Below are 12,670 nucleotides of genomic sequence, written 5' to 3'. Positions count from 1 at the left end.
CGTATCGGGTGGCTCTACCACCTCATCTTTCGAACCTGCACGACGTATTTCACGTGTCACAGCTTCGGAAGTACACTCCTGATGCTAGCCATGTGTTAGAACCCGAATCGGTTCAGTTAAGGGAAGATTTGACGCTTCCAGTGGCTCCAGTCAGAATTCATGATACTAGTATCAAACGGTTGCGTGGAAAAGAGGTTTCATTAGTCAAAGTGGCATGGAGTCGAGGCGGTGTTGAGGAACACACTTGGGAACTTGAGTCGGAGATGCGTACGGATTATCCGCACTTATTCTCAGGTAATTTGATTTGAATTTTGTGGGCGAAATTCCCAATTAGGTGGGTAGAATGTAAGACCCGGTTAATTAACGGCTAATTAACCCATAAATGAGAATTTATTCTAGAAAGCCAAAAATGTTATTTTTATGGCTTAATATGATAGAGGAGATTGAGACGAGAATTTCGGTACCAATTTTATAGAAATCGGACCAAGATTGGACCGAACGGGCCAAACCGGACCGACCGAGAGCAAAAATGTTGAGATTTTGGGTTCTTTGATGTTATAGGACCCAACTCTCTTGAAGGAGAAGGTTAATCTTGTCTCCTTGGACCTTGGGTGTGGTAAGATTCTCAACCCTAGTGTAAATTATTGTTCTATGATGTTTGGGTATTGAGATGTTGTGTATGGATATGATGATTGTGGCTTAGGTTGTGTATATGTGAATATTGGAGCTTGATTGGTGATTTTGGAAAGCTTTAAAGAGGGTTTTGTGTGATAAAATCTGTTCTTGGAGGTGTTGATACCTTGAGAGCTTGTGGACAAGTGGTTTGGAAGTGCTCCGGTTGAGCTTGAGAAATCGGCTAAGGTATGGTTTCGGTTTCCCGTATCTAATATATAATGTGGTAGGAAATACTTAGGCTAGAGGCCCTAAGATAGGCATTGAATTGTTGGTGTTGTTGAATGGTTGAGATATATGATGTGTTCATATATGTGATTATGAATATTGATGCCTTGATTGTGTGATATATGAGAAATGCATATTATGATATATGCTTGATGGATGATTGAGGTTGAATTGATGGGTGGTATCATGTTGATGGTGAGTATGATGTTGATCATGTATAATGATGGTTGATTTGGAAATTGATATTATTGGAAATTGGGATGAGAAGGATGTATGACATGAGATTGTGTTTGTCCTTTAGCCATTGATTGAGAAGTGTGTTTGAATGAAAATATGGTTTTTGGGCATACTTTGACGGGACATAACTTGGACTACAGATCTTTGATTTGTGCCAAATCTGTTTAGAAATGAAATTGGATCCGGGATGTCCATGCCGTTCGAAGAATGGATGAAAAATGATTTAAAATGAGAGAGTTATGACCGTCGGAAGATTGGGGGTTGAATCTATGAATTCTGCAGCTTTTAACTTAGAAAATTTTTAGCAGAATGACCCCTCACGCGTAGGCGCACTTGGCGCGTACGCGCCGTTCTTCGAGAAAGCATCATCCATGCGTGCGCGTGGTGTACGCGGCCGCGTCGATGTGCTGCATCGAACGCCCAACCATTTTTCAGAGAGTTGTGCCAGAGTTGTGCCAGTTTTGTGCCTGGGGCACAATGTATTCGCGCGTATGCGTGGCTGACGCGTGCGCGTCGTTTAGCTATTTTTCAAGCCACGCGTTCGCGCGTATGACGCTTGCGCGTCGATGAGTTTTAAGGCCATCCACGCATGCGCGTGGAGTGCGCGTACGCGTGGCCCTGTTTTCATCTCAAAGTTGATTTTTGAGTTTTAAAAGCCAAATTTCATACTTCTAAGCCTCCGATCTCACGACTTATGTCTTAAATCATTATGATATGCCTAGCATGAGAAAAAGGGCTAGTGAATGTGGTAACTTGCGAGTGAAGCAAGGGGAAAAATGAATGATCATTGATGATCAAAGATGATTATGTGAGATGCGGAGAATGGCGGTGGAAGTGCTTGTTATGCCATGGGCCGAAGGGCCATAATTGTTAATGAATTGGCTGGTTATGGATTTAACCGTGAGCCGGATGGCTGGATTATGCCGTGTGACGGCGGAGCCGTGTTTATGGCTAAGTATAAATGCATATATGCTGTTGAATGAATTGTGAATGTTTACACTTCCACCATCGGAGATGAGGGTTTCCCTGGGTAGTAGCAGTGGCTAGCCACCACGTGCTCCAGGTTGAGACTCGAAGCTCTTTTGACCCTATGTCGTAAGTGTGGCCGGGCACTGTGAAAATCCCGGATGAGTTCACCCCCATAAATATTCACCAGTGATGGTGATGGATAAATATTCACCAGTGATGGTGATGGATATGGATCATGATTATGATCAAGTTTATGATGAGTATAACTCGAGTTGGGGATGCACGACAGAGGGACAGTCCAATTGTAAGACCCAGAACTTTTGAAAAGTCTTATTATGATCAAGTCTCAAATCATATAGTTATTTATAGCATTAATTTCGGAAATCATTTTATTAAAGATAATTAAGGCAAGTTGTGATTTATTGAATTTGAGACAAGTTATGATTTATTATCCAATTTTACAACTATTGGATTATTTTCTATATTCAAATTATAAAGTTGGTAGTTTCAGTCGCACCTTGGCCGACGGCATTACCGATTTGCTGCTCCTCGGTGCCAAGCTGGAGCTCCTGTTGCTGATGCCGGAGATCGGCGGTTGCCGGAAAACACCACTGTTGTTGTTGCCGAAGGAGGGAGAAGCCGTGCCGCTGTTCTGACCGCTGGAGCTTTTGGTCGAGCCTCAACCGCCGGGAACGCCGCTGCCGCCACCGAGCTCCACTGCCGGTAAGGCTTTTAAGTTGAGTTTCCCTTCTGTTGAGTTTCCTGGAACTTCATTGTCACTGCGTGTGGTTCAGATCGCCGCTGCTGCTTGGGGCTGACTACCGGGCTGCCGCCGAACCGGTTCGGAGACCGCCGTCGTTTCGGTTCAGCCGTTCCTTTGGTTCGGTAAGCGTTTCGATCTGAAAGCCCTCTATTTACTGCTCTATTATACGTTGAGGAGTTGTAGCATTTGTTGTTATGAGAGTTAATCTCGGTTATTATATATTGCGATTAGAGTCGTTGTGGTTGCTGAGGAAACGGTTTGGAGCTGAGGTTTTGGTAGTCAGGATTTTGATTGTTGATTTCGGGTCGAGGCGGAAAGGACGCTGTGATGCCTTCGAGTTATGGAATTTGCATTTTGAGGTAGGGGCGCTTTCCAAAAACTATGTTAGAAAATGATTTATGGCTTAAATGCCGACTTTATGAATTTAATGATGTTGAATGGTGGAAGTGCTGTTTTGTTGTGAGCCGGAATGTCTGTGTATGATATGAATATTGGCTGGTTCTGGAATGAAGGATGGCTGGGATGGCTGAGATGGATGTTGATCCATGGATGAGATTGATTGCATGTTTATGCTGAATCATTGATAAATGTGAATGTTGCACTTCCACTATCTGAGATACGAGTTTCCCTGGGTAGTAGCAGTGGCTAGCCACCACGTGCTCCAGGTTGAGACTTGATACTCTGTTGACCCTATGTCGTAAGTGAAAGCCCCGGATGAGCTCGCCCCCATAAATATTCACCAGTGAGGGTGATGGATATGGATAATGATTATGATCAAGTTTATGATGAGTATAACTCGAGTTGGGGATGCACGACAGAGGGACAGTCCAATGGTTAGCTACCAGGATTTGTCGGGTTGGCTCTATAACCGACAGATGATATCATCAGCCACTAGGGACAGACATGCATCATATGCATTTGTGTGACATTGGTTGGGTGTGCATATTATACTTGGTTTGCATATGTGATTAATTGCACTGGTACGGCTTATCTTCACGTATCCTATTACAGTAATTCCTAAAAACCCTCTACTGAGAACCCTTTCGAGGATGATGTTCTCACCCCCTACATTTTTCTCCTTTCAGGATATGGCGCAGAAGTTACGAAGAGCTTATTTAATTGTTGTTGTGATGCTCTGTATTATTTTAGTTATGGTTTACTGCACCCTCGCCTTTATCTTGATATGTTCTGTAAGAGGGATAGGAATTGTATTGGATAATGCTTATAATATTATCTATGTATATAAGTGTATATATGTATGTACCCTTTATGAGTTTTTGTAAGTTGTATGGTATGTATGGATGTACGTTGTATAGTAAAAGTATTTTTGGGAGCGGTATTGCGGTTTAAAGTTTTAAATAGGCTCATATTTTAGTATTAAATAATATAAGTGTCGTCGTAATGTCCGAGCTATCAGAGTCGCGCAGCCGGAAGTGCGAGCTTTGGTAGTTAGGGTGTTACACCAATGGTTAGCTACCAGGACTTGTCGGATTGGCTCTATAACCGACAGATGATATCATCAGCCACTAGGGACAGGCATGCATCATAAGCATACTACATGAATTGTTTGAGATTGCCTATTTGACTGCATATTACTTGCTATTTGTCTAAATGCCTTAATTGTTCTTATTTGTATATCTTCTGTCTGATATAACTGTGTTTGCTATATTATACTCCTGCTGGTGGTTGGGAGGTCTGAAGGAATTGGAAAGGGAAGTATTAGTTAGACTGAAGAATCTTTAGTCAGTTGCCACTTACGGTTTAGCTTGTTTATAAGCTTTGATATTATCTGGAGGAAGTTCTAGGATTGCCTTCGACTTTCCTCTATTATTATGTATTATATATGTGGAAGCTGTTACCGTGCTGGGGACCTCTGGTTCTCACCCATGCGGATTTTGTGGTTTTCAGATGCAGGGCGTGAGGTTTCTCGCTGAGGCATGCTAGAGACTTCCGGATTAGCGAAGATCTTTGTTCTCGGGGCTCTGTTTTGGTTTATATATCTTGTTTAGATACTTTTATCTCCATTAAATAATACAAACTGTGATGACTCCTTCTAGAGTGGATTTTTGGAGATTAGATTTCTGTATTTGTGTCTCTTTGGGTTTCCTTTGGGGTTTTCCTTATTCTATCATATGTATATATTGCTATGCTCGGACCGGTTATCTTCGCAGCCGGATTTTGAGTCTTGATATTCCTGTTTTTGACACTCCTTTATATATATGATCTCGCGTTCACTTATCCTTTACTCGTTACGTTATCGATCGGAGTGTTGTGCTTTCGAGTTACGGTTTTTGTTTACCCCTTTTTCTACAAAGGCTCTTAGTTATAATCAATTATTCATACTACTATACGTACTAAATTTTTGTTTTAGAGGTTGTAATACCTTGCCATCTCTGAATTATGACATAAGCATAAGACTCTGTATGGTAGGGTGTTACATTTATCCTTGACCTGCCGAACTGAGGGATACTGTGGAAAATAAAAAAAAATTATAAATTTGTAACTAATTTAGAGTGGTCTAGTGGTTAACTGACTAGTTTGCTTTAACAAGTGTTGGGGATTCGAATCATGACTTGTGCATGTAGCAACCCACTTGCCAACAACAAACCCTTAAATGGAGCTTATGTCCATGGCGGAGTAGTCATTGGCCTACTAAGTTGAGAGATAGCGTGAAAAAATAGAAAAAATTGTAAATTTGTAATATGTCAAATGGATAATAAATTAATCAATTTGGGACAGTTAAACTCATTCGTTTGTTTAAAATTCATTATTACCGGTAAACTTTTTATTCAACAAATTAATTTCTAACTTTTTATTTTATTAGACATATCAATTTTAACTTTAAAATTTAGTAAAAAGTTTGAGTCTTGGTAAGAGAACTAAGAATTTTGTAGAGACTGATTTAGGTTATTATTTTACATTTTATTATAACATGCATACTAAATACTTTATAAAACCAAAATTTTATTAGGCCTTATATTGGAAAAACTATGATGAGGAAGAATCAAGATGACAAAATTTATATTTGTTGTGATTTTAAGGCATGATTATATCATCTTTTTAAAAAAATTATTTATTCTCTCATTTAATTACTATAGGTTTAATGATAATACTCTCTCAAAATATAATAAAACTGCCTATAAATTTTTTATTTAACTACATAATAAACTATCTATAGTTTAATATTAAAAATTTACAAACAACTTCAAACATAAAAAATCATAACTAAAAACAAATGAAATACACATAAATGACAAATACATAATGTTCTAGCACCAAAAAAGGTTAACAAATAAATTTTCAACTAAACAAAAGCACTACTCATCACAAATCATAATCATTATTGAATGTTCCAATATCTCCATTTATCCAAAGCCAATATCTCCATCATAAATTTAGAATCATAAACCAGCAACTCAGAATCATAAACTAAAAATAAATTGAAGTAACAAATTCAGAATCATCAACCAGCAAATTCAGAATCATAAATCCAGAACTTAAGTATTTTTAACAAAAGTGTAAAACAACCAAAAATAAATTAAAGTAGCAGTGCTTACTGGCGGCGAAGGAGGAAGTAAAGTGACGGCGACGGAAGAATGGGATGGGATAACGATGGAGGAATGGAAGTGAGCTCAGACAGAGAGCGACATAGAGCTTGAACGTAGATGTCTTTCTCACACACACACAGACGACCAACCAAGCAACCTTCGCGACAGGGACACCACAGACTCAACGACGACCTTCGTGCGACGACAACGAGAAGAAGAATGATGAGAAGAGTTCGGCGATGAGAAGAGTGCAGTGGCACCCATGGTCCGACCATGCCGGCGGCAACAACACCCTTTAACATCGGTGTAGATGAGTTCGGCAGTGGAGATGTTTGAAGGGGATGGTGATGGTGGCTGACTTTAGGGTTGGGTTTCTCACTTTTTGAGAGAGAAAAAGAGAGAAAATGGGGTTATGCTATTGTTGACTGCTGCTTTTTTTTTGGGCCTCAAAATAGTGTCGTTTTAAGGTAGGAGTTGTGAATCGGAAGGTTTAAGAACTGGGCCGGTTCTATCGGTTTGCTGGTTAATTGCTGGTTTAGCCAGTTTTTTAATCGAATTTTTTGCAAGACAGTTTTGAGTATCAACCAGACTGGCCAAACGACCGATTTCTCGTTAATCTGGTTGAACCGACTGGTCCAGTCTAGTTTTCAGAACATTGATAAAATGAACTCAGGCACTCATTCACCGTTATTATCATTCTCAAGGAATTGTGATTGTAACTAATAGGTACAATACATTGAACAAACACAACTCTTAGGTTACGTTTGGCAGAGAGACTAAGGCTAAGAGAGAGATACTTAATTAAATCTTTATATTGTGTTTGGTGAGTTAGGTCTCAGTATTCTATTTGGTTCAAAATAAAAATAAAAACCGAAATAAATAAAATGACTAAATTACCCCAACCAATTAAAAATAAAAAAACTAAAATAACACCCTAACACCCTAACCCAACCCTGTAGACATTCCTTTCCCATTTTTCTCTTCCCAATCTCTAGTGGCTCCCCAATCCCTATTTGTTCTCCGCATTTCATTGGTGCCACTCCCTTTCTCAGCATTGAGTTTGCCTCCGGCGAGGAGGCCTTCCTACCGTTTCTCCATTGCTTTGCATAATACTATAAGATTCAAGTTGATTTGTGGAGGTTTTTTTCTGGTTTGTGGGGGTTTGAAACTGCCACCAAAAGATTAGTGGGAGTTTTCCAAACCTCCAAAATCACAAAAACTGAATTGCCAAAAAAAAAATTGCATCAAACTGATCGGTTGAAATAATTTAAAATTGAAACTAAACATATTTGAAAGCTATAAACTACTATTATTGATTGAAAAAATTACAACAATCAAACTAAAGATTATTTAACTTTAAAGAAATTAGTAATTAGTATGGAATTAACAGAAATTTAAACAAATTACATCAATCAAATTGGTATGAAATGAACAATTTAGATCAATCAAATTTACATATTTTATATGATCTGACAATAATATATAAAATGATATCAGATAGTAACCCACCACAGCAACAAGAAATGCAGCCTTAAGATTGCCACAGGCTTCACAACAAGCTCTATTTGTCAGGAAAGGGAACCATCTACTCAGGTAAGAAATAAATAATATCAATGAGCAGAAAATAAGCATTAATTTCAAGTAAAACCTATACAAAATACAAGTATGGTAAAAAAAGCATGCTTCTATAAAAGATAGAATTCTCATTCTTTTAAGAGACCCTTCACACGAGTTGTTCTACGCCATCCTAAGGATCCCATCTCCTATAATAACTCTTCAGCATAAAAATGTAAAACAAATTATTGTGATTTGTTTCAAAAAAATTGATTTCATAAGAAAATCTGCTAGATGGCTTTAAATATTTAATTGCTATAATTACATGCCATGACTAGTGACCTTTGCATGAATAAGGGGGCTTATCTCTATATTTTATCATTGATTAAATGCCATTCTCAAAGGAACATGAGCAATGAGTTTTATATAGTTAGCACAGTATGAAATATTAGCAAGGCCTCACCTGTTCCACTTTTCACTAGAACCAGCAGAATATCCCGGGATATTGCCAATAGTCATCCATGAACAAAATATAGCATTTGCTATATTGCGTTGAACAGGACCTAATAATAAGAAAATTATTGTATTAAGATTTGGAACACAAGGCCATTTTCTGAATAGCCAGAAATTGTTCATAGCAGAATTAATTCCTATTTATACATTACCAAGTTCATATATAATTTGATTCAATAAACATCAAATCAATATTTAGTACTATAGCTATCATAGTTCATTCAGGCATGAGGAATGGAAGTAAAGAAATTGCATGAATGAATGAGCTATTCAACTATATATTCACAATAAGGTTATGAAACGCAAGTATCATTTCTAGCTGTTATAAATTGGCTCAAAACATGCATGTTAACGGGGAGATATAATTATGAAACAAGTCTGTCACCCCGGGGAGTAGTAAAGAGTGGAGTAGTTCATGTAGTTCAATAGTCTTGCCCTGAAGCAAGCGCATTGACTTTACATTTCTCAGCAAAAGGCCAATAAGAGAAAGACAGTGCATCCATTGCACATAATCTGCTGTCCTCTTCTATGATAGCAAGAACAACTTCTTCAAATTCACCAAGTGTAGCATGAACTTTCCTTGCCAATCTGGCCACTGCTTAAGCCCAATCATTGTCTCCACCAAAACTTAATCCATCTCCAATGACAACCACATTCCCTTCATTATCAATCTCATGCTCAGGAGGCTTGTGCACTGATGAGCGGATACTTTATACGCTTTTTGGCATCATTTTCATATAGTTTTTAGCATGTTTTATTTAAGATTTATTAAGTTTTCATAGGTTTTAGTGCAAAATTTACATTTTTGGATTCTACTTTGAGTTTGTGTATTTTTATGCAATTTCAGGTATTTTCTGGCTGAAATTGAGGAGATGGAGCAAAAGTCTAATTCAGAGGCAGAGAAAGCACTGCAGATGCTGTCAGAATCTGACCTCTGTACACTCGAAGGAGCTCTTCTAGAGCTACAAAAGTCCAAATAGAGCATTCTCAATGGCTGTGGAAAGCTATATCCAGAGCTTTCCAAAAATATATAATAGTCCATGTTTTGCTTCAAAATTAAAGGCTCAAACCTGGCATTCAACGCCATCCATCTACCCTAGTCCTAGGCGTCCAATGCCCACAAGGAGGTGACCAGTGTCCAATGCCCAAAAGGGTGCCCCTAGCCAGCGTTCAACGCCCCTAGGGAGTCCTAGCACGTGGGAGACACTAAAGCTCAGCCCAAACACTCACCAAGTGGGCCCCATAATTGGATTTTTGCACTACAAGCCTAAGCCTATCATATTTCTATAATCTTGAGTCATTAGCTTAGTATTTATAGGAGGAGATCACCCTTGTTTAAGAAATTTGGATCTTCCTCCACCACTTTACATGTTTTACATTGTTCTATGTACAGTATGAGTCACTAAACTTCCTATGTTATGGTTAGGAGCTCTGATGAGTTTTATGGATTAATAAAAGTACTACTGTTCTATTTTAATTCATGTTTGATCATCTCCTAAGATTTATCTTCGTTCTTTAACCTTATGAATGAGTTGAAATGGCACAAGGTTATATCTATTCTATATGGGTTTAGCGAGCATCTTTCATCAGATATCAATGAACCACTAGCTTGAGGATATGTCTCTTAGATGGCTAATCCACGACTTTGTTGGGGACTTCTTGAGACATCAGTTCAGTCGAGGTATGGGGAGATTAGGGTCTCTGTGGTAAAGGCTAGAACCAAGACGCATCATTCTCTGATCCGGAAGATTCGACTTTGTCTGTGGCGTTTTGAGTAGGATCACCAAGGGAATGAACTGCAGGAGCTTCACCCTCATTCAGGCTGGATGCACACTAAACCTGGTGTTCAGCCTAGAGGAAGATTGGTGGCTGCTCAAACCAGCATTGATCACATATAGCCTGCTATAGAAGAAATCATTCACAGTTGGAGTAGACAGTAAGAAAGTATTGAGCCAGAAGAACAAAGCATCTCTGAAGCCTTAACCATCTTCTTATCATTAGATTTACAACCATTGAGTAACGTTATCTTTATTTTACTTTTATGCGCTTTCAACAATTAAACAACTTTTCTATCTGCCTGACTAAGATTTATGGTAGCACGAATCCCCACACCTTCGTACTATTGTACCAGCAAGTGCACTGAGTCATCCAAGTAATACCTGAGCGAGTCAGGGTCGATCCCACGAGGATTGTTGGTTTGAAGCAAGCTATGGTTATCTTGCAGGTCTTAGTCAGGCGAAATCAAAAGGTTGTTGGTTGTGAAACTATGAAGACATGTAACTAATAAAATACTTTATAAATTAGAAAGGAACCAGTAAGAGGAATATGGTTAAGGATTGGAGTTGCGTTGTCTTTCTGAATTAACTCTGGTATTACTGTCTTCTTTGCTTGTGAGTGATCTCTTAAATGGCAGGCTGTAAGTGATTAGCGCCTTTATTGAGAGGTCGTCAATACTCCTCCGGATCTGAACCCCAGGGTTAGTGTGGATCCATCTCTGCTTGAGGGTGAAGCGCGTACAGTCTATTCTCCTTAATGATCTACTCAAAACGCCGCAGACAAGGTTGGATCTTCCGGATCAGAGAATGCTGCATCTTTAGGTTCTAGCCTCTACCATAGAGACCCTAATCTCCCCGTAAATCGGCTGAACTGGTGTCTCAAGAAGTCCCCAATGAAGTCGCAGATTAGCCGTCTGAGAGATGTATGATTCAAGCTGGTGGCTCGTGATTTCCACTAAAGTATTCACACAAACCCAAGTAGACGCGGGTGTTTGTCAGGCACGTTCGTCTTAGTATGATGAACAGAGCTGATTGTCACTGATCATCCTATTTACCATGTTGAAGTACGAATATACATCTTAGAATTAATAACACACAGATCGAAGAAGAAATAGTAATACTTTTATTAATTCATAGGACTCAGCAGGGCTCCTCCCCTCAACCTAGGAGGTTTAGAATCTCATACTAAAAAGAAAATACAATGTAAAACTCAAAATAATGGTAAATAATATACCTCTCTCCTTTTGAGAGATGTAAAATAGGTCTTAAATACTAAATAGATGACTAGTAATGGTAAAACAATCTATCTAGTGCTAAAATTCACTTTCGGGGCCCACTTGGTGAGTGTTTGGGCTGAGCTTTGATGAGATCCACATGCTATGAGGCTCCTAGGACATTGAACACTGGCTAGGGGGTCCTCTCCGGGCGTTTGGAGGCTGGACTCTTCTCTGTGGGCGCTGGACGCCTGGAAGGGGGGCAGGAAGCTAGCATTGGACGCCAGTTTTGGGCCTTCTAATCCGAAGCAAAGTATGGACTATTATATATTGATGGGAAGCTATGGAAGTCAGATTTCCATAGACGTTGAGAACGCTCCATTTAGACTTTTGTAGCTCCAGAAAATCTCTTCCGAATGCAAGGAGGTCAGATCTAGGCAGCATCTGCAGTGCTTTCTTCGTCTCTAAATCAGACTTTTGCTCTAGCTCCTCAATTTCAGCCAGAAATTACCTGAAATTGTACAAAAAAACAAAAAACTAATAATAGAATCCAAAAATATGAATTTAACACTAAAACCTATAAAAACTTAATAAAACCTAAACAAAACATACTAAAAGCTATATGAAAATTATGCCAAAAAGCGTATAAAATATCCGCTCATCACAACACCAAACCTAAACTGTTGCTTGTGCCCAAGCAACTAAAAACACAGTAGGATAAAAAAAATTAAGATATAATAAATTTCTAAGTTTTTAATGAAGCTCAGTTACAATTAGATGAGCGGGACTTAGTAGCCTTTGCTTCTGAATAGTTTTGGCATCTCACTATCCATCGAAATTCAGAATGGTTGGCATCTTTAGGAATTTAGAATCCAGATGATATTACTGACTCTCCTAGTTCAGTTCTTTTTGATTCTTGAACACAACTTTCAGAGTCTTTGCCGTGACCCTAAGCACCTTGTTTTCCAGTATTACCACTGGATACAATAATGCCACAGACACTTTAATTGGGTGAACCTTTTCAGATTGTGACTCAGTTTTGCTAGAGTCCCTAGATAGAGTTGTCCAGAGTTCTTAAGCACACTCTCTTTGCTTTGGATCACGACTTTAACCGCTCAGTCTCATGGTTAGGGACAGCTTGTTTGAGCCGCTTAGGCAAGGATTTTATTCCTTTAGACCCTCTTATCCATTAATGCT

The sequence above is a fragment of the Arachis ipaensis genome, chromosome B06, assembly GCF_000816755.2.
Source record: "Arachis ipaensis cultivar K30076 chromosome B06, Araip1.1, whole genome shotgun sequence".
Taxonomy (NCBI): Eukaryota; Viridiplantae; Streptophyta; class Magnoliopsida; order Fabales; family Fabaceae; genus Arachis; species Arachis ipaensis.
The sequence above is the reverse complement of the archived record's forward strand: the minus strand, read 5'-3'. Positions refer to the sequence as shown.